Here is an 18465-nt window from a genome sequence, read left to right as displayed (position 1 = left end):
CGTCTAAACTCAGAGCCATTTTTCCAACCCCCAACTGAGCCAGCTTTTAGCCACTGAATAGAAAATAAATAAATAAGGAAGGGACATGGTTGTGGTGGAGGAGGATGAGGTGGTTTATTGTAGATAAGAGAGAACACAGATAGAGGCATCTGGGAGAGTACAGAGTGACCAGGCTGAACCAAGCCATGAAGAAAGGGGAAGGGGCCTGAGGAATAGGCCAGAAGGATAAAAGGTAGGTGAAAAGACCAGGTGACCAAAATGGCTGGATCACATAGGGAACGGCAGCCCTGGCCCTAGTCTGTAAAAGTTTAGCATAGGGAGCTGGGTGTGCCAGCCATGCACCAGGTAGGGACTGAGGGACGCTGGGAGAACCTCATGGCCAGACCTGCTTTGATGTGTTAAACAGGCACCTCAGCCTCTCATCTGGGGGTTTGAAACTTAACCCCCCCAGCCTTCTTGTTGATAAGGGACGATGACTTCCTACGTACTATGACTAAGTACTACGACTACTTCCTGCTGACATTGAAACCTCCAGGCCCCCGGTCCTGGCAGCTGGTGGAGGGGGAGTCCCTAAACCAGGGAAAGCTGGAGGGGAGAGCTCCCACCCGCAAGAATAAGCAGCAGGTGGGGAGGGTTGGGGATTTAGCTCAGTGGTAGAGCGCTTGCCTAGGAAGCGCAAGGCCCTGGGTTCGGTCCCCAGCTCCGGGGGGGGGGGGGGGAGGAAAAAAAAAAAAAGCAGCAGGTGGGGAAACAGGCTGTTGATTGACAGTACTTATCTGGAGTTCTTTTGACCCATAAGAGGTGGATTGAACTTGACTCCCTGAGGCTTATAAGGATTTCTGGGTTTACAAAAAGGTAAGCAAGCTTTAGACACATGAGCATCAGCACTGTTTGTAACTGGACTAAGATCCATGTTGTAGAAAAGGCAGTGGACTCACACCTAAGAGTCACAGTAGAAGCTTGGGGACCCAAAATGATGATGGGTTAAAAGGGGGAGTACTCTTTCCTCTATCCAGAAGGCTGGGTGTGTATAGACTGGATGGATGTTTCTACCACCATCAGAAGCACTTTCAAGTCTATGCTTAGAAGACAACCAAAGGAAACTTAAAATCTCAGCTGTGGCTCTAGTAGGAGTCGGTGCTTACCAGAGCTGGACTGATGGCGCCTCCCAACTCCACTGACTGATGTCAAAACTAAACTTTGAGGTCTTAGTGGAAGAATAGCACAGAGAGGGAAAGAAATCCAAAAGATTTTGTTGTCGTTGGGTGTTTTGTTTGGTTTGGTTGTTTTGAGACAGGGTTCCTCTATGGAGCCCTAGCTGGCTTTGTAGACCAGGCTGGCCTCGAACTCAAGATATCTGCCTGCCTCTGCCTCCCCAGTGCTGGGATTAAAGGCTCGTGCTTCCATGCCCACGCCTGCGTTTTTAATTTTTCATCACTCTTAGGCCTTTAAAACTTGAATAAGCCTTTTTTTTTCTTCCCATCCTACCATTTACCGTGAGACACGGGTGGTTGAGAGCTGAGAGCAGTCACTGTAAAGCAAATCCCTTTAAACAAAGGACTAGTACAAAGTTACTTTGAGCCTGTTACTGCCAACCTATCACGTCTTAGAGTCTGGTAATAAGGTAAATTATTTGTCCTTCTCGGCTGGAGACCTGGTGAGGTCTGAGGCCTGGGTTTTACATTCTAAGGGCAGACTGGCGTAGCCTTGGGAAAGGAGCTGCTGTGCTTGCTGCTGTTAGATGATAAAGCTGCCGGGAGTCAACATCATCAGCGATAAGAGAAGGATAAGTTACAGCAGGAGGCCTTTGTATCCACTAAAATGACAGGGATGTCCCCATCATTACACAGACAATTGCCCTAGGCTCCTGCAGTCTCCGGCTGGGTTGTGGCAACAGGTCTGCTGCTGCCACATAGGACAACATTGAATCCTCAGCTGCCACACAGCGCCAGCCTTTGGCTGTCAGACCCAGGTCTGAGAGATTTTCCTGTAGAGGAGCAGTTTGGGGGACTAGCCTTACTATGACCAGGCAGAGTAGGGCAATCAACCCCAGAGGTCTACAGTTTGTGTAGGGGGCCCTGGCAGAGCACAGGGCATGGGGCTGTTTGCCCAGTGGTTAGTGTTCCCACAATTCAGGTGGAGTCCTTAGGCCCCATCTGTCTTCTTTGGCGACCCCCAGGTTCCCACTAGAAAGAAGTATTTGTATCCACAGTGTGTAGTTCAAATGTTTCGAATTCTATTTTCAGCAGATCTCTGAAGGCTTGGAGAACCATCTATCTACTACGTATACCTAATTTGCTTTAGGCTTAACGTTGGAAACACATGAAGGAGGCTAAATACGCCTGTTCTGTAATTACATCAGTACTTGGCATGGCTACAAGTCGAGTTCTAAACACATCAAAGATTTGATTATAAATATAAAGTGGTTTACTATTAGCTTGCTTGTTTTAATTACTTTTAACAGTTTATGAAAGGCTAGTAGTTTTTAAAGATTAAGATTTTTTTACAGATTCACCCCTGATAAGTCTGGGCCTTAAAAATTTGAGTTGAAGATGTAATTGAATTCCCTTTAGTATCAAAAGAGAGTATCGTAGTTCTTTTTCGTATGACTTAGTTTATCCAAATAGCTAAACAAGTGTTACTGTGAGCCTGAGCAGATCTTAGGAAATCATAGACCTTGATTATCAAACACATTAACAAACATTTGTTAAACATCTGCTGTTACTTATCTACATCTTGTTGGAGCCTGGTGTTGAACAGTTCTCAAAGACAGAGTAGTTAGGTATAGCTCTCAAAGTAAGCTCTGTTCATCTGCGGAGACCTTATAGCCTTAAAGTTTTACCAGAAAAAAGTCCATACTAATCCAAGTATTTTGGGAGACCTGCTATCGTTTCCTTCATCTAAAAGAAAACATGGTGAGAAGCACAGAGCTCATTAGGACTAAGAAGTTTTATAATTGTTGTTGTATACCATGTAGTAATCTTAAAATGAAGTCACATGACATTTACCCTTTAACCTTAGTAAAGATGGCTGCCAACCATGTGTTAGGTGCTTAAAATTTCAATTTTTTAGATCTCTCTTTTTTATCTTTTTTTCAGAGCTGGGGACCGAACCCAGGGCCTTGAGCTTGCTAGGCAAGCGCTCTACCACTGAGCTAAATCCCCAACCCTTTAGATCTCTTTTTAAGTAAGCGCTGGATCTGTGTTATATTTAAAGTATATTTTAAACAAGAGTTGATATATGTGTGTGTGTGTATATATGTGTGTGTGTGTATGTATATATATATCTCCAATGTATAAATCCATTATAGATTTTAATTATAAGCTTTTGTTATAAGTTTAGAGCCAAATTTTGTTTCAGATTATATAGATTTTAAACCATACACAACGAAGTTATAAATCCTGAGATAGTTTACAGTATATTCTTTTTTTTTTTCGGAGCTGGGGACCGAACCCAGGGCCTGCAAGCGTTCTACCACTGAGCTAAATCCCCAACCCTACAGTATATTCTTAAAAGATTTCTTTTTTAGAGTAGAACACAGAGAAATCACAGCGATAAGAGATTTTGAAGAGTGGGAAGCAGAACCCCAGAGATAACAGACGCCTGTGTGGTGGCAAAGGTTGTTACTCTTCCAGACTTTGGAAATCAAGTGCACTGACTTTGGGCTGCTGATGTGTGCCGAGGCCAAGCTGCAGTAGTGTAACCTGGGTCTGTGGAGGTAGAGAGAAAGTGGAGGGGATTTCTGTAAAGCTCCAAGAGGGAGCTGAGAGCAGAAGGTGTGGGAAGAAGAGAGGGCTAGGAGCAAACAAGGAAGACAGAGCAGGCAGCTCCAAGCAAGCGAGGAAACCTTAGGAGGGAGCAGAGAACCAGAGCTTCCCAGACAGTAATGGGACTGTGGTTCCTAGGGGGAAGAGACAGGAAACAGCAATGGATGTTCTTGCTCGGGAAGGCTCAGAGACAGTAGGTAGGTAGCTTCAAGTGGGAGGAAGCAGGGAAAAGGATCCCAGGATGCCACAGAAAGGACTTCAGCTCCTGGGGGAGGCAACAAGAATTTCCATCAGGGGGCTGGGGATTTAGCTCAGTGGTAGAACGCTTACCTAGGAAGTGCAAGGCCCTGGGTTCGGTCCCCAGCTCCGGAAAAAAAAAGAACCAAAAAAAAAAAAAAAAAATTTCCATCAGGGTGTTCCCAAGTGGAATGGGGAACTTGTCAGAGAGTTCAAATCACAGAGTTTCCTCCTCCTTGTGACTGGAGCCCACTGGGGGTGAGAGGAGCTTGCTGGAGTGGCTTTGTAGTAATAGTAAACCAAGCAAGCAGCTTGGGGTACCAGTAGAGGAGACAGGAGAGAGCAGGAGAAAGGGGAAGTGTCCAGGTGGCTGTAGCAGACTGCGGGAGCCAGAAAAGCACAGACAGAGTGTGGCCATGCCCACCTGAGGGCACAGCAGGCCAGAGCCCAGAGAGGCACTTCAAAGGAGTAGGTGAGAGTCTAATGCTTACAGCAGGGAGAAGGACGCAGCAGCTGAAGAACCGGACTCTAGACTTTGGAATCCAATCTTGTGGGAGGCAGAAGGCAGCAGAAACAATCTGTACATATCTTAGGAGAGTCAGATTAGCAGTTTGGTTTGGAGCCTGAGAAACTCATTTATGCCACTCCTGCAGTTCGGCCACCAGATGAACGAAAAGAAGAAATAAAGAGAGGAAAGGACAGGACTGCTCCTAGAGAGAGTGGAGGAGAGTTTACTGTAGATAGAAGGGAGGTAGAGCATAGCCAGAGGCAGAGACATCTGGGAGAGTCCAGAGTGGCCATAACCAATGAACCAGGCAGGCCAAGAGAGCAGAGGGGGAGGGAAGAGCGGGGAACCAGACCAGTAGAGGTAAGGGCAGATGAAGAGACCAGGTAACTAAATAACTGGAGCACATAGGGAAGAGCGGCCCAGGCCCTGAGCTGCAGAAGTTTAGGGTGGGGGCGGGGTATGCCAGCCATACCCTGTAACAGGCAGGGACTGAGGGATGCTCTGAGAACCTGGTGGCCATTTCTTTTTTCTTTCTTTTTTTTTTTTAAGATTTATTTATTATATATAAGAACACTGTAGGGGCTGGGGATTTAGCTCAGTGGTAGAGCGCTTACCTAGGAAGCGCAAGGCCCTGGGTTCGGTCCCCAGCTCCGAAAAAAAGAACCAAAAAAAAAAAAAAAAAAAAAAAAAAAAAGAACACTGTAGAAGAGGGCATCGGATCCCATTACAGATGGTTGTGAGCCACCATGTGGTTGCTGGGATTTGAACTCGGGACCTCTGGAAGAGCAGTCAGTGCTCTTAACCGCTGAGCCATCTCTCCAGCCCCTGGTGGCCAGTTCTGCATTGATGTGTTAAGTAGGTACCTCAGTGTTTGTCCTGGGTATGAGACCTAACTTTTTTCTCTTTTTCTTTTTTTTTTTTTTTTTTTTTTTTTGGAGCTGGGGACCGAACCCAGGGCCTTGCGCTTGTTTGGTAAGTGCTCTACCACTGAGCTAAATCCCTAACCCCCTAACTTTTTTTCTTAATCTTAAAAATATTTGACATTTTTGTATTATACTTTAGAATTTGATTTTAAAATATATTTACCTTTCTACATTCTTTTGATACTTTTATTATAATAAAATATATATTACATATAATATATATAATACTTAAAAAATTTAAAGATTTTATTTTTATTATTTTATGTATGTGAGTACACCATCGCTGACACACAAGAAAAGGGCATCAGATCCCATTACAGATGGTTGTGAACCACCATGTGGTTGCTGGGATTTGAACTCAGGACCTCTGGAAGAGCAGTCAGTGCTCTTGACTTCTGAGCCATCTCTCCAGCCCCATGATATAATACTTTTCTTTTTATTATAGTGAAAGTTTTTTGAGACAGGATCTCTAATAGTTCCACTTGGTTCCGAGCACTTCATAAAATCAGGCACAGTGGCACACTGCCCTAATTCTTGAACTTTGGAGGTACTGGGCCTGGTAGTATAATGCCTTTAATCTCAGCACTCAAGGAGGCAGAGGCAGGAGGATCTATAAGAATTTGAGGCCAGTCTGGTCTCAGGATGGCTAGGATGACACAGAGAGACCCTGCCTCAAAGCAAAACAAAATGTGGATGTAGTAGTCTTCCTGCCTTGCCTGTCTCTTCCCAATTTTTCAGCTTCAGATGCTCAAATTTTTTACTGTCAGTCGGTCCCTCCAGGAAGTATTTGTGCATATCCCAGCAACTATTCTATATACTCTCCCCCTTCCCAGGGGCACACTTTTAAAGGTCTTCTTAAAAAATTTTTTTTTCTTCTTTTTTTCGGGGCTGGGGACCGAACCCAGGGCCTTGTGCTTGCTAGGCAAGCGCTCTACCACTGAGCTAAATCCCCAGCCCTTAAAAATTTTTAAACAAAAGCAAAGCAGATGAGACTGAAGAACAGCAGAGCTAACGACCCACCTGGGCCCCCGCATCAAGCCTTAACCATTCCCTCCCTTTCTCCCTCCCTCCAAGCTCTCCCTATGTAGCCTTGGCTCCGGAACTAGGCTAGCCTCAGACTTATGGAGAGCTACCTGCCTCTGCTTCCTGAATGTTGTAACTTAAAGATATGTGCCACCCTGCTCAACCTCTAGCTTTCTCTCCCTGCCGCCCCCGCTCCTCTCCCTCCCTTTCTTTCTCCCCCTCCCTCTCCTCCTCCTCTTCCGGTTTCTGGTAGTGTTAGGATTCAAACCCAGAGCTCCTTGCCTACTAGGCGAGCAACCACCACTGAGTTAAACAGCAGTCTAAACGAGTAGTGGTAACTAGCTAACCATACCATACTCTTGACATGTGCGCACTCGCCCAAGAGCTACCTGGATTCTTGAGTAGAACACGCACGAGCACGCGCACGCGAACACGCACGCACAGGCACGCCAGTTAATTTTAATATGCCTAGACTAGCTCAAAGACTGGGCGTTTCTAATCCTTCCCGATGCTCCCCTCCTGTACTCCTGAGTTAACATCTTTTAAAATGTATACTTCATCTCTGCTACCCCAAACACAAGTGGACAAGTGGGGAAGTGGCCCGTGTGGCCGCTTTCCCTAATTCTCACGTGTCGGGCTGGCCTTCTGGTCTAGTCTTTGTTCTTCCCCATCATGGCGATCTCTGCCTCCTCCTTCTCTCCCAGTTCCTAGTCCATGCAAATCTAAAGGTCCCGCCTCAGTCTACCTGCCCAGCCATTGGCCGTTGCCTCTTTATTGATCGACCAAAAACCAATTGGGGACAAGGACCTTCAGCAATAGGACACAGAGATTCCGGATTTGGGAGCTTGGATTAATTCAAAGCATTAGAACCAATCCCCAACATAAATGCTCAATTATTTCTTTTTGGAAAGAAAAATATATTGAATCATGTAGCTGCATTCTAATGCATGTTGCTGAAAACTGGTCTCCTGCCTCAATCCGAAAGTTGCTTAGTTCATCTACCTGCTGCTTCCCAGTGCCTCGCAGGACTCTCTTCCGTTTAAAGTGAATTCTGGAAGTTCTAGCTTTCTCCATCATCGTCCCCCAATTCAACCCTCGCCTTCCTCATCATGTCAGTTTCTGACAGGTTTCTTTGTGCGTCTAGAGTTCGCAAAGTCAAGCTCAAGGAACTAAGTAGTGGCAGGGAGGCTTGAATAATCTTTCTTTGCAAATTTCCCAAGATCCTCCTGAAATGGCGAAAAGCCTTTCTCTCCCCCCCCCCTCTCTCGATTTATTTATATATGGGAGTGCACTACAGCTGTCTTCATTCAGACACACCAGAAGAGGGCATCGGGTCCCATTACAAATGGTTATGAGCCACCATGTGGTTGCTGGGAATTGAACTCAGGAACTCTGGAAGAACAAACAGTCGGTGTTCTTAACCACTGAGCCATCTCTCCAGCAGCCCCCCACCCCTTTTTTAAGGACATAGCACTTTGCTAAAGTTCTGGTCACAGTGTTTCGATTTGGAGCTTCAGAGATGCCTTCACAGTTAAAATCACTGGCCGCTCTTCCAGAGGACTGGGGTTCAAATCTCAGTACCCACAGGGCAGCTCACAACCACCTCTAACTCTAGTTCCAGGGTTCTGACACTCTCATACCGATATGTGCAGGCAAAACACCAGTGAACAGAACATAAAAATAAATAAAACCCTTAAAAAACAAAACTTAAAAAAAAAAAAGAGTGCTTCAATTTTAGCCTCAATATTGCTGGTCGGTAATAAGGAGTGGCTGAAACTGTAGCAAACTATATACCCTAGGCTGGCCTCAAACTCCTGGGGGAGCTGAGGAGGATCTTGAACGGTTCCTCTTCCTGCTTCGACATCAAAGAAGCTAGGATTAAGGATCTGCCACTGTGCCTGTTTAATGCAGTCCTAGAGACTGAACCTGTGTCCTTGCGATTACGAGGGGAATACTTTATGATCTTCTCCCCTTTCCTCTTTTTTTTTTTCTTTTTTTCGGAGCTGGGGACCGAACCCAGGGCCTTGTGTTTGCCAGGCAAGCGCTCTACCACTGAGCTAAATCCCCAACCCCCTTCTCCCCTTTCCTCAATTTCTTTGTTTTTATTTTACTAATTATTTGTGTGCATGCGTGTGCGTGTGTGTGCGCGCCAGTGTGTGTTTACACATGCTCATGCCATATCACGAATTCAGAGGTCAAAGGATAACTCTCAGGAGACACTTTTCTCCCTTCACACTAGGTTCCAGAATCAAACATCAGTCTTGAATAACAACTGTTTTACCCCACAGACACATTTTCTTGGCCAATATTAGATGTTACGGGAACAGTTCAGGATGTGGCTCAATTTAAGAAATACAGTCTACCTCAGTGGGAAGGCCTGGCAGAGGGCCCAGGGTGGTGTGTTGACATCTCAGGCCAGGAAGCAAAGAGAAGGGAGCTAGAAGGAGGGCCATGTCGGAACACTCACGGCTTGACCCATTTCCTCCAGCCAAACCTCTTAAAGGTTCCATTACCTCCCTGAAAGCACTGCTAGCCAAGGACCAAGTGTTCACACATGTGAGATGTTTTATGGAAGATATTTTACATCCAGACCAAAGTACAAGATTTGGCTATGTAGATCAGACTGGTCAGGAACCTGCTGCTATCCATCTCCCTCAAGCTCCAGAGTGCTGGGATTAACAGCCTGTGCCACCACAGCCTGCTCTCCTAGGATTCTTATACATTCCCCATATCCCCAGTATCTCAGTAAGAGAAACTGAGTTGATGTTTCAGAACATCCCAGGGATGGTTCAAGAGCTCTAGGGAGGAGCTCTGTGTAGCCCTGGCTCATACAATCTGGCTGTGTCTGTCTCTCTGGGATTAAACATGTACACCATTGGGCTGGTGAGATGGCTCAGTAGTCAAGAGCACTGACTGCTTTTCCAGAGGCCCTGAGTTCAAATCCCAGCAACCACATGGTGGCTCACAACCATCTGTAATGGAATCTGATGCCCTCTTCTGGTGTGTCTGAAGACAGCTAAGGTGCACTTACATATAATAAATAAATAAATCTTAAAAAAAAAAAAAAAAGCCAGCTTGGGGCCAGGCAGTGGTGATGCACTTAAGAGGCAGATCTCCATGAGTTTGAGACCAGCCAGGATCACAGAGCAAGTTCCAGGACAACCCCAAGAGTACACAGAGAAGCCCTGTTTTCATTTAAAAAAAAAAAAAAAAAGCTAGCATGTGTTACTCTACATGGGACCCAATATCAAAAAGTAATGACCTAGGCTATACATTTCCGACTTAATTAATAGCTTCCTGCCTAGGGAAAGGTCTGTGCAGAGACTACCCCGTGACCCTGTGCACACCGGGGTAGATGTTATAAAGCTTGAGATCCTTGTGCTCACAGCCAGCACTAGGGAAATCGGGAATGTTAAACAAGCAGGCGTGTCTCTTCAGCAGAGGCCTGTATACCTATTCCCACCTGCAGAGCTGGGAATGGATGTAGTTAATAACCCAGGGATCTCTGCAGTCGGTAGGGCCAGACCCCACCCCACCCCAGACAGTGATGTTTATCCTAGATGCTTTCTCTTTAGACCTTTATCCCGAGTGCGGTTTCTCAGTCAACAGAGCACCCCTGCCCTCTTTTGAGACAGGGTTTTTTGTTTTTTGGGTTTTTTTTTTTCTTTTTTTTTTTTTTTTTTCTTTTTTCTGCAGCCTGGCTGTCCTAGAGCTCACTGTGTAGACCAGGCTAGTTTCAAACACACTCACAGAGATGGTATTTATGGCAGCTGTGGTGGCACAAGCTTATGATCCCTGACCTTGGGGAGCCTTGGCAGGAGGAACATTTTAAGTCCAAACCAAGCCTGGGCTACCTTAGTGAACCTCTGTCTCAAAAAGGAAAGGGGTGGGGGAAAAGGCTGGGGGTAGTGGTGTCTGGTGAGCAGGTATCAAAGGTGGTGCCCCCCTCCCTGCTTCTGCCTCTGTACTTCGCAGAAGAATAGTGATGTAGTCACGCCCTAAGCATTACTGTGACAACTGCCACCAGAAAACCTTTTCCAAAGTTGTACTGTGTTTAAATAAGTCAAAAATCAACTGCCCTGGTCTTAACACAGGCTGCTAAATCTTGCCGAACCAGATTTCCTTGTCTCATGGAGATCCTTACTCTGCTACCTGTGGCGTTTGCAGAGACTGCCCCCCCCAGAGGCAGACTTTCTGGGATAGTCACTGTTTGCTAAAAAGGGGTCCCTGTGGGGCCAAACAGGAACGTCAGCTCTCTTGGTCAAAGCAACTTTGAGAGTAGCAACTGGGCTTATTCTGAGCACTGCTGCTTTGCTTCTGAAAGGAGAAGAGAAAGAAAGATGGGTGGGGAGGGAAGAAGGACAATCCAGGAGGAGTAGGGGAGAGGAAAGACATCAAAATATATTGTCTGCAAGTAGAAACAAAAAAGGAATTCCGCCCCCTACAAACTCTGTGTGTGTGTATGTGTGTGTGTGTGGGTGTGTGTGTGTGTAGGTGTGTGTGAGTGTGTGTAGGTGTGTGTAGTGTGTATGTGTGTGAGTGTGTGTGTGAGTGTGTGTGTGTGAGTGTATATGTGTGTGATATGAGTGTGTGTGTAGGTGTGTGTATGTGTGTATGTGAGTGTGTGTGTATGTGTGTGTATGTGTGTGTAGGTGTGTGTGTGTAGGTATGTGTATGTGTGTGAGTGTGTATGTGCGTGTGTGTAGGTGTGTGTGTATGTGTGTGTGAGTGTGTGTGTATGTGTGTATGTGCGTGTGTGTGTGAGTGTGTGTGTATGTGTGTGTGTGGGTGTGTGTGTGTATGTGTGTGTGTGTAGGTGGCAGAGGTTAAAGAGGTGGTTCAGCAGTTAAGAGCATAGGATGCTCTTCTAAAGGATGCAGGTTTGATTTCAGGATCCACACAATGGCTCACAATTATGTGAAACTCCAGTTTCAGGGGATCCGGCTCTTCCTTCTGACCTCCAAAAGAACTACACAAATGTCAAACATAGACATACGCACTGGCAAAATACCCATAAACATGAATTCAAAATAGTAATAAATCGTGTATTCAGGACACATTAAAAGAAAATTTAAAAATCTCTGACTCCACTCCAAAGACAAGTGTGGTATTACAGTATGTTTATATTTATCCTAGTCTTCTTTTCTCTCTTTGCACTGTAACATTAGATGTGCTGTATACCTTTTCCTGTTACTCAAGTGGTGGTATATTGTATACCGGTGGTATGTCGGTAAAAGGGCTGAGGAGACATCTCGGTGGGTAAGGGCTTTGCTGTGCAAGCATGAGGACTTGAGTTCAATGTCTAGAACCCAAGTAAATCCAGCTTGCTGCGATGGCTTAACCCCGCTGGGTCTAGGCAGAGTCAGACGTGTAGCTGGACTACGTTGACCAGCCAGAAAAATTGCAATGCTGAGTGAAGGAGCCCCAGGCTCCATGAGAGACAGTTTCAAAAAATTAGGCAGAAGCAATAGAATAAGACACCTGGCGTAAACCTCCAGTGTCAACGAATCAAGGGTACAATACTCACTTGTCACACACAAAGAGACAGAGAGATTATTTATGGCACACGCTTACAATCCCTGATCTTGGGAGTCGCTGGCAGGAGGATCATTTTAGGTCCAAAGCCTGGTCTACACAGTGAAACTCTGCCAAAAACAACAACAAAACAAAAAACCAGGAGGGCTGGCGTGGTGGTGGCACACTTTTGATCCCAGCACTCAGGAGGCAGTTGCAGGCAGATTTCTACGAGTTCAAGGCCAGCCTGGTCTACAGAGTCGTTTCAAGACAGTCAGGGCTGTTACGCATAGAAATCCTGTCTCGAGAAAAAAAAATTTTTTCTGTTTTTTTTCTCTCTGCTCTTTTTTGACAGCTTTTCACTGGCTGGAACTCTCTATGCAGACCAGGCTGACTACAAACTCAGAGACCCACTTGCCTCTGCCTCCCAGTGCTGGAATTAAAGGCACGAATCAGCACACCCAGCCCAACAGGTATGACAGGTCCAAGGGTTTCTCAGGAACAGGAGGGATAGGACGTGACTTCATAGTCCACGTGGCATCTGCAGTATGAAGCAGTCACACATCAGACACCCACCCAGAGTAAGCATGGCTGTATTCCAGTATAAGTTTAAACTGAAATTTTAGATCATTCCATACATCTTTCGATTTTCAAACCATTTCAGAAATGTCAAACTGCTCTTGGCTCTCAGGGTGGAGAGGGAGCAGGCCGTGTTTTGTCTGTAGGCTGCAGTTTCTCACCCTGGCCCCCATGCAATATTTTTCCTGGCTGACGCTGACTTGTGCTGCACTGCATAGATGTGTCATTGCTAAGTCAAATGGTATTTTCTTCTGCAAGATAACTGGATTGGATTCAATAGTTTGGATCTCTGGAAAGCTAGGACAAGCGCCTTTGTGGTTAAGCCTTAGGGATGCATCTTTGAGTATCTCCCTAGGAAGAAACCCCTGCATGGGGGTTTGCTAGCTCAAACCAATTTAGCGCTTTCTATGTACCTGCGCACAAATTCATGTACTTACAAGACAGGCATGCTCCCGTGTGTACCTGTGCCACATGCTACAACATAGGAACAGAGTTCAAGGACAACTTTCTGGGTCCTGGGGATCAAACTCAGTTTGTCCTGCTTGTCAGCAAAAACTTTAACTTGCTGAGCAAGACTGCTGAGCAATTTATAGTATTTTGATACCACTGTACAACCTCGTGTCTGGAACAGATGTCATGAGGCTGATCTGAGTGAATCTGGTCTGGTGGTGCTGACTTGTAAATTCTAGCGACTTGAGAGACTGAGGGAGGAGGATTAAAAGTTCAAAGCACACGTGTGCAATTTAATGAGATTTTTCTTTCAATACAAAAAAGTAAAAAGAAAGATAGTGATGAAGCAAGCTCTGGATCCATCCCGTCATGGTAGTGCCCGAATAGTCCCGGCACTCAGGAGGTGGAGGCAGGAGGATCAGAAAGTCAAGGCCTTTCTTAGCTTATATCAAATTTGAGGTGAGGAATGGTGACACTAGACCCTGTACCAAAAAAACAAAACCAAAATGAGACTTTTTTTTTAAGGGCTGGGATGTTACTCAGTGATAGTGCACTGTCTTGGGTTAGGGTTGCATTGCCGCGAAGAGACGCCATGAACAAGTCAACTCTTATAAAGTGTTATAAATTCTTATAACACTTAACTGGGGCTGACTTACGGTTTCAGAGGTTCAGTCCATCATTGTGACGATGCATCACAGCGTACAGGCAGACACAGTGCTGCAAGAGTTCTAAATCGGGGTCTAAAAGAAGCCAGGAAAATCCTCTCCCCGTACTGGGCGGAGTTTGAGCAGAGGCCTCAAAGTCCGCCTGCATAGTGACGCACTTCCTCCAACAAGGCCACACCTCCTCAGTACCATTTCCTATAGGCCAAGCATATTCAAACCATCACAAGCACTTACGTAGCGTGAACGTGCTCCTACGTTAATTTCTCAGCACCTTCAAGGGAAAAAAGAAAAGAAATCTAAAAATGAGTCTAAAAGCTAGACTGCCCAGAGCACGGGAGATGCAGAGCAAGTGCTGTTAACAGAACACAAACTTCCTGCGGACCTGTGACTCCCGCGTACAGGGGACTCACCTCTCTAGAGTCTACCAGGGCATCACAACTGTCCCTTTTTGGTTTCTAGAGGATTGCACATCTATAAGAGTGGGAAAGAATAGCAGTGATCACATCCTTGTGGCCCATCTCCGGGCTCTTCGGTGACCTAAGGACAAAGAGTCCATGAGAGCTGCACTGCCCACTATCCATCTCTGGGATATATCAGAAACCGAAAGCAAATTCCTTTCCAGCTTGGAGCCAAGTGCTCACAGCTGATTGCTCGTGGATTCTAACACCTACTTGAGAACTTTCTGAAGTCCAGAATACAGCTGCAGACGGCAGCAGATGAGTCTGTATTCTGGAATGGAGCGCGCTGTTGGCTGTTTTCAATCGCAAGGGGGTGGGGAGCAAGAGGAACTAATACTTCAGAATGCTTTCCTAAGGAAACATCTGTCCTTGAACAAGGGTTCTGACAAGTGTATCAGTCCCTATTTGGTGTTGCTTTTTTCTGATACCCCCTCATATCTGCTGTGCCCCAGGCACTCTTCAGGGGAGGAAGCTTGCACCTAGCACCTACGGTGTTCTCCCTATGAAGCAAACTGAATAAGTGGTGGTGATAGAGTTAAGGAGGAACGCGGTAAGCATGTTGAGAAACAGAACAGCGCTTAACCCACCCATGCTGTGTTGAGCACACTGTTATCAATGCTTGGAGTTGGCTTGGGCAAGTGTAAGAGGCCCTAGGTTTGATTCCTGGTATCAGGTTAAACTGGTTGTCACACCCCTGTCATCCCACCAGGGCCCTCTACAGCCCAGGCTGGCCTGAAACTTACAGCAATCCCCTTAAGCACTGGGATAACAAGCAAGCATCACCGTTCCTGGCTGGCACTTCACTACTGTGTAAGGACTCAACCCACAAGGGGAGGGGCAAGACAGGACAAGGCAGGTCCCACTGTTACAGCTGTCCAGTCATCTGCAGCTGCACTCTGGACTCCAGAAAGAAGTCCTCTGGGAGGTGAGTTTGAATCCTTGTCCTTTGTGGGCATCCATTGACATTGTGCTGTCTGCTCTCATACTCACTGACCGTCATCTGACCACCAAGATACGTGAACTGAATGAGGCCAAAAGTAAGAGTATATGTACAGAGTGTATACTGTGGGATCTGGTAGTGCGTGCTTAAATCCCAGGCCTTGGGATCTGGAGACAGAAGGATCAAGAGTTCAAAGACAGCCTGAGCTGTATAGTATGTAGAAGCCAGTCTAGACTACATGAGATCCTGTGGTGTTTGAAAATGGACCCCATAGACTCATAGTTGGTAGGACTGTTTGGGCCAGTTGTTGTATAATCTTGTAGGTATATCACTGGGACAGGCTTTGAGGTTTCAAAAGCCAGTGCTATTTCTAGTTAGTTCTCTTTGCCTCATGCTTGTGGATCAAACTGTAGGAGTTCAGCTACTGGAGTTGGGGATTTAGCTCAGTGGTAGAGCGCTTGCCTAGCAAGCACAAGGCCCTGGGTTCGGTGTCCCCAGCTCTGAAAAAAAGAAAAGAAGGGGCTGGGGATTTAGCTCAGTGGTAGAGCGCTTACCTAGGAAGCGCAAGGCCCTGGGTTCGGTCCCCAGCTCCGAAAAAAAAAGAACCAAAAAAAAAAAAGAGTTCAGCTGCTGCCGCAGCACCAAGCCTGCCCGCTGCCATGCTCCCCATTGTGATGGACGTGGACTCTGTCTGCAACTGTACGAGCCAAATAAATGCTTTGTTTTGTATAAGTTGGCCTTAGTGGCGGTCTTTTGTCACAGATACTGAAAAGAAACTAAGACCCTGTTTCAAAAAACCTAGGAGATCAGAAGTGCCTTTAAGAGCTGATCCATATCTCCAGACAGAAGATCTTGTCTTTAAACATGGAGGTGCCCGATATTAGTCCAATCTGTGGAAAGGCTTAGTTTTTTTCTTTAAGTATCTGTTTAGATGTATTCATTTTATTTTGTGTGTGTGAGTGTTTGGTCTGTGAACCATGTACACCCCTGGAGTCCTTGGAGGCCTGAGTTCCAGATGATTGTAAGTCACTGTCTTAGGGTTTCCACTGCTGTGAAGAGACACCGTGACCAAGGCAACTCTTTTAAGGGACAACATTCCGTAGGGGCTGGATTACAGGCTCAGAGGTCCATTATCATCCTGGCAGGAAGCATGGGAACGTATAGGCAGAAATGGTGCTGGAGGAGCTGAGAGTTCTACGTATTGATCCAAAGCCAGCCAAGAGAAAATGAACATCCACATAGCTAGGAGGAAGGTCTCAAAGCCCCACCCACACAGTGACACACTCCTCCAAGGCCACACCGACTACAAGGCCATGCCGCTCAATAGCGCCACTTCTGGACCAAGAATATTCAAACCACCCTGAGGATACTTATAATCAAACCCAAGTCTTAGGTAAGAACAAGTGATCTTAGCCACTGAGTCACCTCTCCAACCTGGAAGCCTTAGATTTAATACCTTCTAGGAAACAAAATTATTGGTGAAAAATGCCCCTATAAAGTATCTAGGACACCGTCTAAAACATAATAGTGCCTCAATAAAAATGATGCAGCGTAAAGGTAAGAGAACCTTTGTTTTCAGATTTGGCGGGAAAGAACTTGGCTCCCTGAGGAGACACAGGCAGCCAGAGCCCAAAGTCTGCAAGCTGGGCCAGACCCACCCAGGATAGTGGCAAATAAAGACACAAGCATGCACGAACACACACACACACACACACACACACACACACACACACACACCCTTGATATGCCATCACTTTATAACTCAGTTTAGACTCAAACTCACACTCTCTCCCAGGCTAATATGGAGCTTACAATCTTCCTGCCTCAGCCTCCTAACTTCTGAGATAATATGCTTACCACCACACCTGGGTTCATATATATATATTTTTTCAAATGTCTGTTTTATTTTGAGTTTTAGAGACAGGGTCTCACATACCTCAGGATGGTCTCCAGCTGACAATATAACCGAGGAAGACCTTGAACTGCTACTCTTCCTGCTTATATCTCCCAAGAGCTGGAGTGTCTGTGTGTGTGTGTGTGTGTGTGTGTGTGTGTGTGTGTGTGTGTGTGTGTGTGTGTGTGACTCTGCCTGTGCCTCTTCTCCTCTTCCTCCTCCTGCTCCTTCTTCCACCCTCTCTCCCCCTGATAGTAGGATTAGATCTCAGGACTCACACATGCTAAGGAAATGTTCTCTCTCTCTCTTTCTCTCTCTCTCTCTCTCTCTCTCTCTCTCTCTCTCTCTCTCTCTCTCACACACACACACACACACACACACACACACACACACACACCTCCCAGATGTTTCCACCGAGACAGGATCGCACTAAGTTTCTGTCTTAGTCAGGGTTTTATTGCTATGAATAAACACCATGTCGACCACGGCAACTCTTATTAAGGCAACATTTAATTGAGGTTGGCTTACAGTTTCAGAAGTTTAGTCCATTATCATGGTAGAAAGCATGGCAGCATGCAGGCAGACTTGGTGCCGAAGGAGCTAGGAATTCTACGCCTTCATCTGAAGGCAGCAGGGAGGAAACTGACACTGGCCAGAGCTTGAGCTTAGAGGTCCTTAAGCCGTTTCCAAAGTGACAGACACACTTCCTCCATCAAAGCTACAGTTATTCCAATAAGGTCAAACCACCTCATAGTGCTACTCTCTGCAGATGAAGCATTCAAACACACGAATCAGTGGGGGCCAAACCTATTCAAACCACCGCCTTCTACTCCCTGGTCCCCATAGGCTTGCAGCCGTAACATAATGCAAAAGGCATTTAGTCCAACTTCAAAAATCCCCATAGTCTATCACAGTCCCAACAATCTTCAAAGGTCTAAAGGTCAAAGTCTCTTCCGAGATTCAGGCAATCTCTTATTTATAATCCCCTATAAAATAAAAATAAAAAAAGCAGACCACATCTGTCCAACATATCGTGGCCCAGATACACATTACAGTTCCAAAGCATATGGAGGGAAGCACGGTGAGGAAACACTGGACCAAAGCAAGACTGAAAACCAGCAGAGCAAACTCCAAACTCTACACCTCCACATCTGACATCGAAATATTTTTCAGATCTTCAGTTGCTTTCACCTTTGTGGCCTGCAGCATACTTCTTTGTCTTGGGCTTGTCTACTCCATTAGCACCTTCTCCCTTTCCCCATGGCTCTGTGGGAAAAACCTGTTCATTAAAGTCAAAGTCTACCATGACTGGATAGGCTCTGGGCTTGGCCCACTATGGGAGACTCCCTTCATTAGCAGGGCTTCTTCTCTGACATTGTCAGGGGATTTCAAAGCCCCCACATATAGGGTTGGGGATTTAGCTCAGCGGTAGAGCGGTTGCCCAGCAAGCACAAGGCCCTGGGTTCGGTCCCCAGCTCCAAAAAAAAGAAAAAAAAAAGCCCCCACA

General features: G+C 46.0%; 1 protein-coding gene across 2 annotated transcripts in view; it reads right to left on the bottom strand.

The window, feature by feature from the left end:
• The window catches only part of Usp7 (ubiquitin specific peptidase 7), a 96511-nt gene extending 82707 nt beyond the window's left edge, over positions 1–13804 (bottom strand). For both annotated transcript variants that reach the window (XM_063269283.1, XM_063269286.1), the window contains exon 1: positions 13658–13804. The gene's annotated coding sequence lies outside the window, so the exon portion shown is untranslated. The remainder of the gene's footprint in view (positions 1–13657) is intronic.
• Between the last annotated feature and the right edge of the window lie 4661 nt (positions 13805–18465).

This window comes from Rattus norvegicus, chromosome 10, assembly GCF_036323735.1.
Source record: "Rattus norvegicus strain BN/NHsdMcwi chromosome 10, GRCr8, whole genome shotgun sequence".
NCBI lineage: Eukaryota > Metazoa > Chordata > Mammalia > Rodentia > Muridae > Rattus > Rattus norvegicus.
The sequence above is the reverse complement of the archived record's forward strand: the minus strand, read 5'-3'. Positions and strand labels throughout refer to the sequence as shown.